The sequence below is a fragment of the Strix uralensis genome, chromosome 2 (genome assembly GCF_047716275.1).
Source record: "Strix uralensis isolate ZFMK-TIS-50842 chromosome 2, bStrUra1, whole genome shotgun sequence".
Taxonomy (NCBI): Eukaryota; Metazoa; Chordata; class Aves; order Strigiformes; family Strigidae; genus Strix; species Strix uralensis.
This window is the reverse complement of record NC_133973.1, coordinates 37,844,502-37,852,887: the sequence shown is the minus strand read 5'-3', so window position 1 is coordinate 37,852,887 and position 8,386 is coordinate 37,844,502. Positions and strand designations below refer to the sequence as shown.

Genomic DNA, 8,386 nt, shown 5'->3' with positions numbered 1-8,386 from the left:
GTTTTAAGAACGCGTATGATCTGCATAAACATGTTGAAACACACAATGATTCAGATGCCTACAGCTGTGATGTTGAAGGATGTGGTTTTACTTCACGGACTTTACAAACTTTGAGACAGCATTACAAGAGAGCACATGTAGTGAGTATATTAAATAGCAGAATAAAATATATTGCTATAAATGAGACTAAAGTTTCAAATTTACGTGCATTTAGTTTCTTGTGCATTAATGAAATGCTTTATTTTTGCACCAAATCCACTATTTATTTGCACGCATTTCCAGGACTCTTAAAAGCATTATGCAAATACCTGACTCATCCTTACCTATAGATTTTGTGTGCTTACCTCGGGTGCATGCAGTTGCATACTGACAGCCTTGAACTCTGGCCAACCTTCCCCCTTTTTTTTAAAAAAAAAACCAACCCATACCAATCCTAATCTCAACAGCAAAATATTTCAGGGATTAAAAACCAGTGTCACCTTTCTGCTCATTCTTAGAACTAATATGTTACCTGAAAATAGAGAAACTATAAAGTGTGTAAAGCTTACATCACTCTTAATCACGTGAGTCTGGCCACAACATTAAACTACAGTTTTGGCTGCTACAGTTTATGCACACTTGTTGCCTGTTTCTTCAACTTTCTGAGTTATGATCACTGCTATGTTGTAAAAGAAATATATTTTAGTGGAATATATGTGTCACACTGCTGTTGGAGATGCCTGCAGTACTGATGGCCACACGGAGAATTTTCATGTTCACTGGGGTTCCTTCATCAGACAAGTTCTAAAACCCACAAATTTTAAATGTTTTAGGAAGTTAACTTCAAAAAGGTATTCAGCTAGTTAGTGTGGTTTTCCACTTTTCAACAAAGGATTAGTTTTTGTCATATATATGTGCAAGCCTTCAATGACTCTTAATATTCTTCTTTCCAAGAGTAATGGCACTCTGAAATATAAATGCCACATCTGTCAGAAATGTTTCTCCTGGAGTTATACATTGACCCTACATCTTCGAAAAGCTCATAAACTCAGCAGTCATTCTCGTTTCAGGTATGTTACCAGTTGATTCTTGTTCAGATCATAAAAATTTTTTAAAAACGTTTTGTTTAAGAGATCCAGATATTTAATTAAATACTAAGTTTGGTTCCGTTTTAAACATTCCGAGCATGGAAGGATTTACTACTTAGATTTCACTATCATGATGGAAAACCTAGTATAAAGATGGCTAAACCAAGGAAAAAAAAGGTATTTTTGCTTTTATAGCTTTTACCACTGTGAAATTCGTGTAACCCAGATTGTTGAAAGAAATTCTTTGACCCTGCAAGTTGTATCCACCAAAGAGAGTACATAAATATATCAACAGTTTCTGTAGTATAAACAAGCCATACTCTCCATATTGGGACAAGAAAATCCAGCAAATAAAATGTAATTATAAATAGGTATTTCTTATTTTCTGTTATGTGAGGTATATTGGATAAAAACTACTTATTGGAACCCTCTTGCAGGTGTTCCTTCATATAGAGTGTCTTTTGTTTGAGTGCCACCTAATAAATAGCAATCTAGTTCATCTTTTAATTGCTGAAATTCTCAGTTTTGGCAATCTAATTAGATGTTATTCTTATTTGCTGCTGTACATGTTATGTTTGTAACTTGTATTTTCAGTACTTTCAATTTTATTCCCTTAGATATAAAGAAGATGATGAGGGTCATATGAGTTTGATTTTAGCAGTATGTAATGCTGTCACGGGTTTAGGTCAGGCTCTTAATAACGAGATGGTTACAAACAGGTCTTCACCAATTCAAAATAGTTTTGGAAGAGAAGGAGGGACTCTTGTGAAAGAGACACTTCAACAGTAGAAGTACTTTTCACACAGCTTCAGCCATGGTCACCAGCTACTGGAGAAAATGTTCTGGTAGAAACAGAGACTTCTATGCCAGAGCCTGTGTATTCTGAACTTCAAACTGCTGTACAGCCCTTTGAAAACTATTGTACTTCCACCAAAGAGGATGAAGCAACACCAATGAATGTGAAGGAAAAACTAGCAGAAATGGAACTGGGCTTGGGAATTCAGATAGCTTTCTAGAAAACCAGCCTTTTTGTGGATTTTCACTGTGAAAAGTATACTCTTCAGAAGAGGTTTGCTTTTTTAAACAAAATATGCATTAAAGTCTTCACTTTTTTCCTTGTTGGGTCTTGTATATAATTCTGTGTTTTCTCAGCTTTCATGTTAAATTATTCTAATGTGCTTAGAGAATATATCCAGGGTACACACAAAATTATGCACTTAGAATACATTCACTTACAGCCTTTTGGAGAAGAAACTTAAATTCTGTATATTCATATAGCATATACATATGTGTGTGTATATTTATTTATTTATTTTAAAAATATAGCCCATGGGGTAAGTGTTGAGCCAATGCATGAGACAAACAGTTTGAATTGGTAGGTAAACCATCCCATTTTTTATTAGCCCACTGTGTTATTTATTAGTAATCAGATAACAGCTTGTGAGATGTATATAAAAAAAATTACGATTTTGGCAGATTTCTTAGCTTTACTTAGTGACTTTTAAATTATTTCAATAGTTAATAGAGAGATTTTATTATATTGGACTTTTAAGCTACAATCTATTGTTAAAGGAATAATTTAAATAAAGAAGGTTATGTCTAAATAAAACAGATGTTCACAGAGCTGACTTCAGGATTTATATGCTATTTGTATGATGGAAATTTTATAGTTGTGTGTTGGGTGCTGCAGGTACAATGACAAGAAGGTAAATGAATGATATTGGCAGCATAGCTAAATGTACCTAACTGTATTTTCATAGATAATTCCACATAGCCACAGTGATTCTGACCTGTTAGGAAAAGTGCTTGGCAAAGCCATTGATTAGATTCTGGTATAAAGGGCATAGACAAAAATACAGGTATCTTTCATCACAGTAAAAGTGAATTATGATGTTTGAAACATTTTTTAAAGCAAGAACTGAACGAGCCTTCCGACTAATGTAAGACTTACACCCAGGAGAAGGTGGTATGCAGTCAGCTAGAAGAATGAGTTACCCTGTATTAGCTACTCCAAGCTGGCGTCCCTTGAGGACCCAGAGGTATTATTCTTTGAGAAGGGCTTGCTGTGCCACTTTGAAAGCCACTTTCAGAGCATACAGAGCACAGTATTGCATCACCACTGCCTACTGAATGTTCATTTCTTTATGTAGACAAACTGATACGGAGAGCCCAGGACAAGCAATCAGCCTGCACACAGGTGAGTCCCCAGCCAACCAGAATGGAGATCAGACTGGGAATAGTTTGGACAAAAACAGGCTGGTTGACATTGAAGTGAACTTGCCACGTAACCCCAAGGATTCTGGGGCACTTCTATTTGGGAGGATTTACACTGTGCAGCTTCTGTAGAAAACCGTCTCCTCACCATCTAACTGCTGACCGCTGTTGCATGTAAGGACGGCGAGGCCACGCTAGGCCTGTGTGCAGGCTTAGGGGAAGGAAGGACTCCTTCCCCCTCATCCCCGCAGCTGGAAGAGCACATTTCCCTGCCCAGGGCCCTCACGAAGGCTGGTAGCGGGTGAGGAGGTGCATAGGATCCATTACACTCTTAGGTGAACTGTTCCTTCTGCTTCCTCCATTTGCTGTCGCAAAGAGCATGGGGAGAGTGGGCCAGCTGAAGGGTCTGTGCCATTTTGCTAGTTAGATTATGCAGGGAAGCAGGGCTTGTGGGAGGGAGCCCTAAGTGATGCCTCTGACTGTGCACTGGCGCTCAGGCAGCAGTGCTCGCTGCTGCTTCAGCCTAACAACCTCGACCAGGTTGTCTACAATGTTTAGCAATCTTGGCTAGAGGAAGAAAAGGAATTTAAGACTCCTGTCACAAATATAGGCAGATTAAAAGTGACAGCTGTAAAAATCTGCTTCCATAGCTGTCCACCTTGTTACTGCCTTGAAAGTTCCTGCCTTGAAAGTTCCTGCTTTGCAGGCAGCTGAGATCCTTGTGCTCAGGTTTTAGTATTATTAAATATGCCTGGCTGTAATTTGTGGCAATTCAGCTGATGTTTCAAGAGCAGCTGAGCCATCTGTGCAGTGGGGGCAGGCCAGACAGCTGTGGGTGGCAGCCTGATTTTAATCTGCCTTTGTGCATGAATCAGAGACCCAGCATTTTTAATACTTCACGGGGAAAACTGACTCACGTTTCTCTGGGCAAAGAATAGGTACCACTATAGCCTCTGGGATTTCCCCTGCTAAATATCAAAGGCCTGCAACGAACAACAGAGGTGTTAATGCTTCCCAAAGAAAGAGTCCTTTATAATGGAAAGTATTAGTCAACCAGAATACAGAGGAGTCTTTTCCAGATCTTTTACAATAGCTTGAAAGAAGCCTCTAATGCAATATCCAACAATTTACCCCTTTGGGTAGGTCCCCATGCCTGCCTGCCTTCAGTGCAAGCTGCATTGCAGGTACCAAGGTTAGTTTACACAAAGCCCATTCAGGGCTTCACAAGACAGATTTAAACATGGCATTAGAGATTTGTACTTGAGCTGTGGAACCACACTCGCAGGGCAAGGGAATGACCTGCAAGTTCTAAATTGCCACAACTTGGCATAAGCCTATTAAATACATTTTGGAAGACAAAATTAACTGTGGGGGCAGACACAATGGCATGATAATTTATTAATGAAGACCTAACTTTGAAAATCGTCTTTTAAAATCATTTCCCTCAGTTATGCTGCTTAATGACACTCCAGAGTTTTATTCTACTACCACTTAGGTACCTGTTTCACTTTATTATTATTCACAGTGTTTTCATTCACACGAGGGCTTTGCAAAGCTGAAAAGTTGCATCCATTTTCTTGCCAGTAACCTAGTTTAGAATTTACATTCTTATATTAGTTTTTATGTAGAGGCTTTGTTAACACCTCTATTTACTTGGCAATAGTCGTTAGTGACAATGGATTTCCAAGTTGTTTTTTCAGAGTTTTTTCAAATTTTATGTTCAGATTTAAGTGTTATATTAGCACTCCAAGATGCTGGTTTGCATGTACAAATCCAAATAAAACATCCATCTGAATGAAAGCACTTTGGTGAAAGGAGGCGCTGTTTTTTCCTGATTTTGATACCAAATTACACATTTTTCGTGCAAGTTATTTGTACTAAAATAACTATGTAAATCTGTTCGGGTTTGAAACCTAGGGTTTTGTCCCTGCTTAATTTTCAGGGTGACTCTGAAGCTGCTTTCTGCCCAGCAAGTGCTGCCGAGTGCTCTCTCGTGGAAGATCCTATAGAGGGTGCCTGCGGACTGCATGTCCTGCCTCACCCTGCCACCTTGCCCCACGACACTGTGTGACACCGGCTATTTGTCAACCCCGGTATCTTCGTTGAACTCTTGCTTTATTCAGCGCCACCTAGAAGAAAGAAGCTCTACGAGAAACGAGACATTATTTGCTGGGATTTGCGGGGCCCAGCTTGAAAAACAACTTCTTCCCCTGCACAGCAGGTATGAGGTGGACGTGAGTCATGAGGTACTTGTTCTCATGGAGCCAGATCATCAGATAAGGTAAACTGGCGCAGGTCCACTCGAGTCTGTAAAACCAGCATAATGTCTGACTGCGGCTCTGGCACGGGACCTCTGTGGATTTCGGTGGGACCGGCCTAGCCCTTGGCTTTGTGGAGACGGGAGGAGACAGCTTGTCAGGCTGACAAAGAAACCCTTTGATAATGACCTCGGAGATGGTGCCCTGCAGCACAGCTAACAGCAGGAAAAAATGTACTGAAAAAATGACGGTGTCTGCCAGGAAGCAGAGCAAGATCGAGCTTGAGGAACTCGTGCAGAAGCTCTCAGAGGTTTAAGAATGAAAATTTAAAACTAGGCATTCTTTTCCTTAATACCACAGAAACAACTGTGTTAATCATTCACTGCTTACACAAATGTGATTAATCTTTTTTTTTTTTAATTTGTATTTTTTCACTTTGTACAGGCTCTCTACCATCATAAACAGAGCTGATAATGAGATACACATAAAATTTGGGTTGTTTGATACTTCTCAATTAAGTTCCTGAAAGCAGGGCTTTTTATCCTTATAGAGGAAGAAAGTTAGCAAAAATAGTTCCCTGTTTTCTAAGAAAAGTAAGTTTTTAAGGAAAGTTTTGAAAAAGCACAGTATCTGTCTCATGGAAAAAATTCTCAAAGCTAGATCATTAAGCAGCACTGTTATTTTTCACAGGCTTTAGACTTAAACATCTGGGAGAGGAGTGGTTGCTCTGATCTGGATTTTGGTGTACAATTCCATGAAGTAAGAAGTATTAAAAGCAATCTGCAAAGCCTACCTAAAGCCCCCAAACAGTAATTTTCTTTCTAGATCACCTCAAATAGAGTATGTTCTATTACTGTCTCTACAGCGGGGAGCTTATGTGATCTCCAGCAAATTATGATGTGCCTCAGTTTTCTGCCTCTGAAGAAGAGTTCTCAGCTTTACAAGGAAGCCACAAAATTTTTATTAACTTGTGTTCTGATTTGTTCCGCCATTACAGTCACAAGCACTAAAAACACGCTGATGAATGCTCAAGCATGGTCCCCAGCCTGCCTTTTAATTCACAGCTTACTTTTGCATGTTCAAATTTATAAAGGAACTGACTCTTGGGGTGCTGAGCAGGCAGAACTGCCGTTAACTTAAGCTCTGAACTAGCAAAAATTCATACACATGCCTGACTCTGGGCACTAGGAGCAGCCCAGTTGGCATATGTTATTGACTTCAGCAGAATTACCTATGCTGTCCTTTATTATTCTTAATTTTCTTGAGCGGAAAAGTTGGTTTAAGAACTCCCACCCTCTTCCTACCTCTCATTTCTACCTCCACACCACACTTCTCAGTTGTTTGAGAGGGTGTGCTTTAAATGAGATCAGCAAGGAACTCCAGCATCTACTACCATGTGCAACTATGCCCCTTTCATCACCTTCTTCAGAGGTAGTTTCCTTCCAGCCTACTTGCCTCTCTTTCTGTTGACATTAATGAGCATCTGGTAAGTCAGGCCAGCTTTCTGATCTGTCTGAAAACTAACCAAGGCAGTTTTTTTAAGTGAGATCATTGAGCTAATTCAGTTACTGTTCAACCACGTGAATGCGACTACAACCGTGTGAATACTAGCACTGGCACAAAAAGAGGGATGGCAGCCTCCTTCACAGACAATGTAGTTTTATGCTGGCTTAAGCCAACAGCAATATTGCACCATTTGTGTATAAAAACCAAAGCATAGCTTAAATGTTTGCAGAGGGGATGAATAGATGGAGTTTTTGTTTTATCTTTTTGGAAAGTTGCAAGTTGCAAATTAGTGCTCTTCTGTATCATCTTTAAAGCTATGACACAGTTGCCATCTGCTATCTGTTCACAGAACACAGAAGCAAAATATTTTAGCTCTAACATAGAGGACAAAGGTGCCCTACAACCTATTGAAGCTTCAGGTTGGTTGACTTCATACACACCAAGCAACCCTTTAGAAGGATTTCATTTTAAAAAAGAAAAGGCTAAAGCACTGGATTAAATCCTGTTCTCTGAAAAGACTGAGAAATACTGCAAGACAATGAAACAGAGTAAGAGAGTTTCTCTGAGATGCCACTGCTAACATACATGGACAGGAAAGAAAGACTTATACCAGGCTGGTTACCTGGCCACAAAAAGATAGATTACGTTTGTGTCACGTGATTTGTTCTCAATAAACCTAGTATTGACTGTTGTTTGTCAGCCTGGCTAGCTATTAGCACATTTTAAAAATTTATGTATTTATTTTTGGTCAGGGACCTGACTGCTCTGGAATTCCTTTGCCACCTTCTTTTTCTGCCTCTTGAACACAAGCTCTTCTGGTCTTCCTACTGACTGGCCCTCTTCCAGTCTTCCTACAGTTCACCAACTAAAAGCTGAGAGCCAGGGCAGCACGTTTTCTAAGCCCCTTAAATGTGAATTTTATTTAGGCCTAGCGCTTTTGAAAGCACTTAAGGAATTTAAATTCTCTTAGATGGACTCTTTCTATGTTCTATCATGAACTCTCACTCCTTTGTTGCTGGTGCTTGTTGAGTTAATTCTCAACTCACAGTGCAGGTAGAAGGTATACAATCTACTTTTTGCTTAAACTCAATTGCCAACTAAGTGCAAGTTGGGTTTCATCTAACTCAGTTTTACAACTTTCACCATCTTCCCGATGAAACAGGAGTTTGAATGACAATGTAACATTTGTGGAACAAAATATCTGGCATGCTATTTGGAACAAAGTCATACACACCTCTGGAAGACAGTGTCCGAGGCCCTGGTTCTCTAAATCACTTGAACTTAAGCAGAGCTCCTTGAGAGCATGGCAGCCTCTCCAGGCTGATCCAGTTGCAGCTGAAG

At 39.7% G+C, this 8,386-nt stretch overlaps 1 long non-coding RNA gene across 1 annotated transcript; it reads left to right on the top strand.

The window, feature by feature from the left end:
- Positions 1-2,186, top strand: LOC141940128 (uncharacterized). Its single transcript, XR_012627888.1, has 3 exons — positions 1-140; positions 934-1,049; positions 1,787-2,186. It is a non-coding gene; the product is annotated as an uncharacterized LOC141940128 (long non-coding RNA).
- Positions 2,187-8,386: the final 6,200 nt, after the last annotated feature.